This window comes from Lutra lutra, chromosome 8, assembly GCF_902655055.1.
Source record: "Lutra lutra chromosome 8, mLutLut1.2, whole genome shotgun sequence".
Lineage (NCBI taxonomy): Eukaryota > Metazoa > Chordata > Mammalia > Carnivora > Mustelidae > Lutra > Lutra lutra.
In genome coordinates, this window is record NC_062285.1 from 98267645 (window position 1) to 98278410 (window position 10766).

Genomic DNA, 10766 nt, shown 5'->3' on the forward strand with positions numbered 1-10766 from the left:
CGTTTGCCGCCAACTCCTCACTACAACTGGCATCCACTACGAAGTCATGTAAACAACCCCTCCTGTGATAAAGATCTTCCCTGAATTCTTTAGGGTTTGGAGAGGAGCGTGTGTATGTGTCTATTGTGTGTACACATTTGTGTGTGTGTGTGCCAGAAACTACTTACAGGTCACTTTATCAAATCTGACGATAACACTGTGAGTTAGATATTGTGATCCTTGTTTATGGAAAAGAAAATGGAGGCTCAGAATGGCTAAGTGACATGCTTGAGACTGGGGGGCCAGATAATTTGGGAGAAAGTGCACCAACAGAACAAGATTTTGAGCCAAGCTTTGAATACTGTAGCTGGGAATAACACTGGGAGGGGCTGTGTTCCTCCTGCCTGTTGTTCTTCTGTACATGGCCCAAAGGTGATGGTCATATGTAAATATTTTGTATTTTTATTTTATTTTTAAATTTAGTTTATTTTAACTTAAATTCAATTAATTAACATGTGTATTATTTGTTCAGGGGTACAGGTCTGTGATTCAGTCTTCTCTAACACCCAGTGCTCATTACAACACATGACCTCCCCGATGTCCATCACCCACTTACCTCATTGCCTCACCCCCCACCCCAATATTTTTATTTTTAAGCAAGAGACCGTCCGACCATACCCACTTAGGAAATCTTATATGCATAACATTAAAAAGAGATACACAAAGTGCATGCTATTTTCCATATGATTTAAATGTAGGAATTGATAGGTTAAACCAGCTTATTGGTTTTTATAAGAACAGACCATCAACATTGATGTTAATTACATATCAATATAAGATCATACAACAGTTATTCCCTTGTAAGACTTATGTTGTACAACACAAGGTTTAATAATCCCATGTGGATTCTGCAAACAGATGTGTCCGGTCCTTGTAAAAGACAAAGGCATCGCCCTGAACAACTTCAGTTCTTTCCTGCAAAAGCAGTCGAGCTAACCATGAGCTTCCCTGTCTTGCAAGATTCAAAGGACAATCTTTTCCCATGGAGGATCGGGAAACAATACTCTGTTTTCTAAGGAAAATTTGCCCCAGAAAGTTATCCTGACCTTGAGACATTTTTGAAGTAGAATTAATGTGAAAACTGTCCTTGGGCACTCCCTCCTAAAAGAAAAAAAAAAATCAAAAATCGTGAGAAATTTCCATTACCTGGACTGTTTAGTGATGGTTTTGACTTTCCTTGCATCTTATTCTTTGGCTGTTGAAAGGGCCCTTGTTTATTTCAGTTGGAGCAGACAGGACTGGTAGCACAGGACCGTTTTAATAATAAACCCTGCCCTTGGGTGTTAGAAAAGAATAATTTATTTCTCTTAAAATTGTACAAAACTGTATTTTCTAAGTAAGGCTATCTTGCTGTAGATTCCAAATCCAGATATGTTAAGGACATCAAAAAAACAGAGAATGTATATCTATGCTATATGAGCCATCTTCAGAGAGTTATGCCTACATTAACAGACGTTTTTCTTTCTACAAGGAAAATTCTAGAAACCAAGTTTATCTTGTTAGAAAATAAAAAAGAGTGATGTTGTACATAGATACCATCTGAACCCACAACAGACTTCAAAATACAAAACAGTTCCACATTCATAATTATGCAAAACATTCCAAATATGAGGCCGTCACACCCAAGGGAAGCACACAAATTTAAAAATCTCATCACTTGTGTGACTTTTGGAGACTTGTGCTCTTCTCCCATTTCATGCTACATCATGTGTTACAATTTCATCAAAGCCAACAGTTTGTTTCATTTAAAATATCTTCAATGAGCTTAGTGAGAACAGCTGCAGTGCAGGTCTCTCCTTTCACATTAATACTACGGAGTATTCCTTTTTGTTCCGTTTCCAGTCTAGACTTAATTAACCAGATCTGCAGAAAGTCTGCTCAGCCACCTGTCTCCATGTTCAAAGTTAATTGCTGTTTCTCCCAGGTGAGTATAAGAGTAAATGAACAACATTAGAGCACTCTTTATAGAGAGAATAAACAAGCTATTAACAGTTAAAGAGGAAAGAAGGAAGAGAGAGAGGATGACAGATGGAACCGAGGAAAAAAGGGGAGAAAAGGACTTTTTATAAGGGTTTGCCCTGGTAATTCTTTCTTTTCGTTTTGTTTTGTTTTATTTTGTTTTGCATGACTAATCAACATACTAGTTGTATTATCATCAGCATAAATCAGTTACCCTGGGACAGGAATCAGGGCAGAGGCAAAAAGTATCCATTTACCCTGCTGGCTTCGGGAAATGAAACATAGTAATGACTCTTACACCCATTATCTATCATGACATCATTGGGCCAATAAGTAGATATTCCCCAAATCAAAAGGGTTAAAGAGCACCCCCGTTTCCCATTATTTGAATAATCTGACTTCACTACACTATGTTTCAAACTGGTTACAATTCAACAAACTTTTTTCCACAAGAAATGAAGACATATGGACAAAAGTCAAAGAACAAATTAAAACATTTTAGCTGTTAAGATGAACATAAATCTACTCTGCTTTAATAAACTAATCAGATGTTCATCCCTACGATGCACATAGAATCACCATCAATGAAATAAAACTGCCAAAACTAAGCCTGGAAATCAATTAAAGGAAATGCTGACACTAAATTTACACACATTTTGGATGTACAGCATTAATTCTTTAATTCTCTTTAATTTCACACATCTGGTCCTCTTTCCACCCCCCGCCCCCATAGATTTCCATATATAAGCTTTTCATTGTTCTCTAAAGCAGCATGGTGCCTTTGGGGTTGCCTAGGATGCAACCTTGCAAACACATGCCTCTTTGTTGGCAACATATTCAGAAGAGTGGAAGCTCATCACCTCCAGGAAGTATGGTTATCGTTATAAAAACCTAGCAGTGCAAAAATTCCAATGTTAAAAGCCATTCATTCTAACTCACACTAACAAACAGCTGCTAGCAGAGTATATGTACATGGCACCCCAAATTACAGGTGTATCACTACCTCAGTCTATCCTATATTGTAAGAAGGTCTTGTCTGTGTGTGTGGGGGGGGGGGGGGGCGGGGAATCTGTAGACAACCTAAGTGTATGCATCTGTGATCCACTGAAGGGGCATGAGACTCTTGGGGTCATAGATGGATTGAGTATTAATTCCAAGCTTCATCTAGCAACAATCCCATCCCTTCAAGTGAAAAAGTTAGAAAAACAATCTCCCCAGGATCCTGTTAATTTCATCACCTGCTAATGAAAAAAAGTGGATAGATTAGGCCTAATTCAAATTAGCTAAATGTCCTTCCATTGCTTTCTCAGGGAAATGAGTAAAAAGAAGAGCCCCAGTCTGACATCTGTAAGGGTAGTCTTCACAATTTTGTACCTATGGCCGTTTCATTAACAAGAAACAGCACAGTGCAAGGTGGTGTCTGGATACATGGTTTCTAGCCCTGATTTTACCATTTGGTAGCTAGATGGTGTTAGGAAGCTTGTTTAACTTCTCTGGGCCTTCATTTGTTCACATTTTTCCAAATAGAGAAAAGCTATGTTTGTTTGTCTTGCTTTGTTTTGTTCCCATATGGTCTTAAAACTCAGTTACAGAAATGTATCCAAGGCAGAAAAATTATATTATAAAACGAATAATGTTAACTTGCAGTTACAGCTACTCCTATTTCTATCCAATTATTTCCATGTAGGGCACTGGTAACAGACAACCATTACTACGCAACCTAGATAGCTTAGCCATGCAGGCAAATATGAGCTTGATTGTCCGGTATTAATATCCACTGATGCAATTAATCAAGCTGGCAAAGTTTCCTGGGAACATAAATGGCTGCAAGGGAAAAATAGCATGGGTTGGCTTAACAGTGGTTTCCAGGCTGCCCTCTTAGTTGATGCCAGATGACTGACTAAAAGGCTCCTGCAAACTTTTCCTATAAAAGGCCAGATAATGAATATCTTGGGATTTACAAGGCGCTGTCAAAGCTACTCAATCCTGACATGAGTATTCCAAAGTAGGCATAGACAATATGTAAGTAAATGAGTATGGTTGTGTCCCAAGGAAACTTTATGATCGCTGATATGTGAATTTCATATAATTTTTACATATCACAGAATATGATTCTTCTTTTGATTTTTAATTATTTCAAAATGAAAAAAACATTGTTAGCTCTTGAGTATAAAAGAGCAAATGTTGGCTCGAATTTGGCCCAAGACCTTTAGTTTGCCAATTCCCACAATGAATGTTAGGAAATTATGCAGGTTTTTCATCTGGACCTGTTGAGACGTCCTATCTCAACAGGTCCTATTGTGTGATTATTAATTGTCCTCAGCACCAGTAACCCTCCCTAATGTATGGTGATTACGTCCATGGACCGGGCACACTAATGCCAAGTAAATACATGTGAGTGAAACAAAAAAATGCATCACTGAAAGAAAGAGAAACAGTGGAGTGCAACAAGTCCTAAGCTAGATGGCAGGTGCTCTGGTCTCTGATCCTGCCATTGGCTCAGAATCGTCATGAGACTAGAGGAAAGATAAACGCAAGAGCCCAGGCTCAGTAAAGGCAAGGCCACACTAAGACCTACCTGCAAAGGAAGTGCAGTGTTCTCTTGTCTTAAAGAGCTCCTCTGGTACATAACAGTCACCTGATCCCAAAACTGGTTTAACTGGCCTTGGAGGCCTGCCTGCTCACTGTGGATAGTAAAATTCTACCCAGTACACTCAGTCTTATCTTTAACCTCCTTTGGAAATTGTAAATACTTATCAAAAAATAAATAAATAAAATAAAACCTCAATAAGTCACCACTGTTAACTGTTGATCAGGTTATCTCACTCAAGGCTTGGGGCAAACAGCAACAGCAGGTAGGGAATATGGATGACCAGACATTCGAGAAGGAGAAAGGAGGTCAACAAGCCGGAAGCATTCAAACTATGCCAGTTCCGTAGTCCAGGCTAAGTGAATCCTTGTCATTCATTCCCTAGCATTTATTGGGTTCTTGTTCAATTCAAAGTGCTTGGCAACCAGAACCTTAACCTTCATGATGCTCACAAATATAGAAATGAGATTGAGGCATTCTTCCTGTGTTAACAATGGCTAACATTAAGCTAAAAGGTCCATTGGACTTTAGTAAGAAAGCCCAGGTTTATGGATAATTTCAGATATATCCATTTTCATTCAGAATAAACCATAGTGAAATCCGCAGTATAATGACATACTGAGCTCACTGCCTAGCAGATTCTCTTGCTCATATTTTTTCCCACATTTGTAACCAGAATACATTGGTTATTCAATACAAACATAATGGTTTTTTTTTTTTTAAAGATTTTATTTATTTGCCAGAGATAGAGAGAGAGAGTACACCCAAGCAGGCAGAGAGGCAGGCAGAGGCAGCGAGAGAAGCAGGCTCCCTGCTGAGCAAGGAGCCCGATGCGGGACTTGATCCCAGGACCTTGGGATCATGACCTGAACCGAAGGCAGCGGCTTAACCAACTGAGCCACCCAGGCGTTCCCAAACATAATGGTTTTAATGGTTAATCAAGCACGTGCAAGAAAAACACAGGAGGAATAATCCCTATTTGAGTCTGGCAAGAACTTCTATCATTTGCTTCGCTAATATTTTGTGGTAAGAGAAAAGCTCCAGAAATTCTCTGATGAGCATTCAGCTCATTCAAACATACATCGGTTACCATATTGCCAGTAACGGTGCTGGAAAGACAGATCAATTGGAAATGCCTAAAAAAATAAAGGATAAACATCAGAGTCAGATGGGCCCAGATTTGAGTCCTCGCTCAGATGTCTAACAACAGTGTCACCTCAGGCAAGTGATGTCCACTTCCCAAGCCTCAGCTATGTGTGTGTCCACGTAGCTCAGTAACAGTACTAATCCTACGTGAGTTCATAAGTATTAGACATTACCATTAACATTAAGATTCTGAACTTTAGAAAAAAGAGTGAAGCCCAAAGATTGAGAAGATGTCTAGGGGTGGCAGCTAAATGGATCAAGAGAGTAAGATTTACTCACTTAAGAAATTATAATTGATTACTATAATGTTCCAGGCACTGTACTATTTTTTGTTACTCTCCTTCTCGGTCAAAGAGACACATATAAGCTGTACTTTCAAAGTTATTTGATTGTTTTCTAAAATTTAAATAAATCTCTGTTGTAAAATTTTCCTATGGCCATTTGCCTCTTTCTCCTAAAATCTAAAGGGAGAGAAAAACAATTTACTCTGCTGGAATTTTTTTTCTTAGTTGTGGTCCCATGATAGGTGTGTGCCTTTGGTTAGTTCTGTAAGCGGCCTCTCACCTCTCCCCTTAAAGACTAAATGGAGGCTGTACCGTCCTTACGATGTCATATACAATGAAGCCCAGTCAAGGAATTCCTACACTTGGAAGCTGCACTCAGATGTCCTTTCTATGAAGGATCGGCCACCCTATTTAAAGCTAGAGGTAGCTCTGAGCCAAGAAGGAACTCAGTTTTTAACCCAAAGCCTAACTTATTAGGACAGACTCACCATGTTGGGAGTATAAACTCCTGCTTATACTAACAGCTGGAGAGTAAGTCTTTAAAGAAGCCGTCACTTTGGTTATTGGTTTTTGTTCTTTTTAAGAGTGGGGAGAAGTAGAGATGAGGGGACTTATAATACATTTAACTCAAATTAGTATTCAAGACTTAAAATACTTCTTTTTGCTAGAGATGATGAATCAAAAAAAGTGAAATATGGAAATGAATGTTCTGGGGTCAAGATGGATCCTGATTTCCCAAAAATAGAACTCTCTGGATTTGGACTTCTTTGGATGTAGGTTCTGGAGACTCTAAGAGCCATCCTCTAAGGTTCTGGTGAAGGACCCCTTCATCCTCATCTGTCCCATGGTAGTAGTGGGGGGCAGGGGTCTCACCCTCCCGGATGACCTCCTGCTTGCTTTCTGGTGACCTGCAATGTCATTCGCCAGAGCACTGCTCCTTCCTTTCCCACAGAAAGCATCCAGGACCCCGTCCAACACTACCTTCTCCCCCAGGCCGGAGAAAGTTTCCTAGATCTCTTCCATCAGGAGAATGATTTTTATTTTCTTATGCTTACATATGGATTAAACCAGTTAAATGTCTTCCACAGAATAAGAAATATTTGTCTGGTTTTCTTTCCTGCAAATAACAATCAAACTAGCTGAGAGAAAAAAAAAAAATTAAAGAGTCATTTTTGGAGATCTCTGGTTAGGCATCTGCTCACAACAACCAAAAAGGGCCTCCTGCTGACCTGGAAGAATTCAATGTGGGGAAATTCTAACCACATACTAGCTATCATGATTTCAGAATACACTTGAGCGTACTTGTTTTCAAAAAGAGAAAAAGCCTGTTTTTTCCTTTATCATTTCTCCTTGAAAAGGTTGATTAAATCAAAAGAGTACCTTAACATCCATGACATCCTTACATTGAACAAAAACAGCCATAGACTCTTCCTTAAAGTCCCAACAGAAACCAGATTGTGACTATTCATTTATGTGCAAAGGGCTCCGTCCGGAAAGTAAAGGAGAAGTATGGTGCAGGTATCTTAATAAGTGAGTGGATCGGGTTGGTTTTACTACAGTAACTAGTCAATCCCAGTAGAGGAAGGACTGGAAAAAAACAATAGGAGGCGATAAGCAAGGTCAGCATTTTAAAGGCTGTTTCTCTGGGACAGAAAAAATTCAGAGCAAATCCAAGAAACATTTCAGCAACAAAACCTGTGTCATGCAGTTGTCATTTTTTTTTTTTTTAAGATTTTGTTTATTTATTTGACAGAGAGAGAGCACAAGCAAGGGGCGCTGCAGGCTCCCCCACTGAGCAGGAAGACTGATGTGGACTCGATCCAAGGACCCTGGAATTATGACCTGAGATGAAGGCAGATGCTTAATCCACTGAGCCACCCAGACGCCTCTGTAGTTACCATTCTAATATAGGTCATGGTTGAGGGGAAAGGGGCAGACAGGTGAAGAAAATCACACTGATCCTATGTTGTGGGGGGGGGGGGGGGAAACTGTCCCCTTCTTCCCTTGTAGGTTCTTGGACTGACCTAATCATTCAATTGACATACTACAGATTACCAGGAAAAACATAAATTCAATATTGTATGCACAGGAGCCCCAAAGATAGCTGAATCCAAAAAGTGGCCAAAGCAGGCAGCTTTTCTGTCATTTAGACAAAGAAATAATTATTCCCGAAGATTTTGACAAAACAAAGGAGTTTGGGTGTGGGGTAGCAAACTAAAAAAGAAGGAATAAAGTTTGTTTATAGTGCCTTCTTGTCCTTGAATTCTCTATCTCTGGTGATAAGGATGACTTCTACCTTCCCAAGATAGGAAGGATATCTTCACGTGAGAGATTATTTAATTCAAAATAATCAATATGCCAAAGTGGCATATTTTGAGGTGGCGTATTTTTGTTCCCCTCAATATTCTCTCCAAAAATAAGAAAAGAATAACAGTCGGCTCTTAATATTGTTACATATATATACACGGGATGCTACTGGATCGGGGAGGGGAAAGGCTCTAAGTACATGAAAAGAGGGCAGGGAGGGCCTCACCAAAGAAAGGCCTAGGCCAACCACTGAAGGAATAGGAATTCTTTAGGCAGGGAAGAAAGAAAGACTTTTCTGACAGGAGGCCATGGGAAAGTATATCCCATTTTCAGAACCTAAATCAGAAGATGGGATCTGGCAAACTAGACAGGCCAGATCGTAAAAGAATTTTGTGTTAGTTTTGTTTGGTTAGCAGTTTTCTTCAGTCAGGAGAAACAAAATTTTGCCAACTCACGCCAAAGAGAACAGGGTAAAGGGGAAGACAATTAAAAGAATACAGAAGCAAAGGAAACACTGAATATGCATGCTTTTGAAAGAAACCAGGAGAGCTGAGGGGACCCAGGTAACAGCTGCAAAAGGACAATCTTCTTAGAGTGCCTTAAATCTATACCTGTCAGCAATGGCTTGAAACAAACCACTTCCAACTACTTTCAATCTTTCCTTCTCTTTATTGAAAATTTCTGGGAGGCACTGGAATCTGCTCAGATTCCCCCAAACTAATATCAATTGTATGGCGCCCAGGAGGACTGAAGGTAGATATTCCACAGGTAAAAAAGAGACCACGAGAGTTGTGCATGCTCTGTCAAGGGTTTTGAACTTTATCCTATAGGTAGAGGGAAGCCAATGGAAGGTGTAAGGATGGGATGATCTATGCTTATGTTCTCTTTGGGAACACAAGACACTACGGGACTGTAACAAATAAGACCATAAAATGAATGTCACAGGGTTTTGTGTCTAGGTTACAAATGATATGTAAAACCCTCGTGACACTTATTGGCAGACAGTATCATGGGATGTTAGAAAGAGGAGTAAATTTTGTAATCATTTAGTGAATCCAATTTCATTTTACAGGTTACCTACAAAGAGGCTCAGCCTCTGTGTCCTTCCTTGGGTCACGAGTCTACTTATCAGCATTCAGGACTTGGGATGAAATTCTTTAATCATCAACACCATCCTGTCAAGCTACTATGAAAAAAGCCCATTTTAAAACCTCTTTCTTCGTGAAAGTATTGGGCTCCAACACAGATTCTGTGGTGCCTTTGATTATGTCTGTACTATACACACAGTATAGGGCATTCTTCTCATCATTACGTAAAATTCTTACAAAATGTGTCTTCTACTCTCTCCCACTGTTTCATTTATTCAGCAAGAAACTAGTAAGTATCAGTCATTGTACTGGCTGAGGGCACAGAGTAGCAACGATATTGTTAATAATAATAGCAATATAGCGGCCATCATTTACATAACACTTACTAGGTGCCAGATAATATTCTGAGTGTTTTTCATATAGTAATTCACTTAATCCTCATAACAACTGGTAGGCTGGAATGGGGACTGATTGTTTGTGGCTTCAGTGTTTCTTTGGGAGGCAATAAAGATGTTCTAGAATTAGATTGTGGGAATGCTTTCCCCAACTGTAGATATACTAGAAAACACTGACTTGTACACACATTAAATGGAATTTTATGATATGTGAATTATATTTCAATAAAGTTGTTTAAAAAAAAAGAAGTAAGGGCACCTGGGTGGCTCATTTGGTTAAGCATCTGCCTTTGGCTCAAGTCATGATCCTGGGGTCCTGGGACTGAGTCCCATGTCGGGCTCCCTGCTCAACACAGAGCCTGCTTCTCCTTCTCCTCCGTGCTCATGCTGTCTGTCACTATTTCTGTCTCTCTCAAATAAATAAATAAAATCTTTAAGAAATAAAAATTTAAAAATTAAAAATAAAAAAAAAGAACAAAACCCAAGATGTCGATTATACAGAGAAGCCATTTGAGGCACAGAGAGGTTACAACAGTTGCCCAAGGTCATAAAGCTACAAAGTGTCAGAGCTGGGGTTCAAATACAGGCGGTCAGATGCAGAATCTCTAATATTAAGACACAGTCCCTGATCTGGAAGAACTCACAATCTGGAGCATATTTACAAGCATGAGGCGAAAACATCTTGCTCTTGTATCTAAATTACTCAGATGTATTAAACACACAGTCAGAGGAAAAAAGGAGAAATACACAAAGGAAAACTGATGGATGGCAGAGTCCCAGATATCTGTAGATGCGTCAGCATGTCTAAAGCCTGATTCTGCTCCTGATGGCGTCATCAGGAAAAAGTATCCTAAAATAAGCTATCATCAGAAAAGAAGACAAAGAGGGAGCTTTCTCACCATCCATTAACAGAACAAGCTGAAGTCACCTTGTGTGTGTGCGTGGACGTGCCTGTGCA

The 10766-nt window shown here is 39.5% G+C and overlaps 1 long non-coding RNA gene across 1 annotated transcript in view; it reads right to left on the minus strand.

The window, feature by feature from the left end:
- Nucleotides 1-1085: 1085 nt before the first annotated feature.
- Nucleotides 1086-10766, minus strand: part of LOC125107215 (uncharacterized) — a 28911-nt gene continuing 19230 nt past the window's right edge. The window contains exon 4 of the long non-coding RNA XR_007129485.1: nt 1086-1140. This is a non-coding gene — a long non-coding RNA (uncharacterized LOC125107215). The remainder of the gene's footprint in view (nt 1141-10766) is intronic.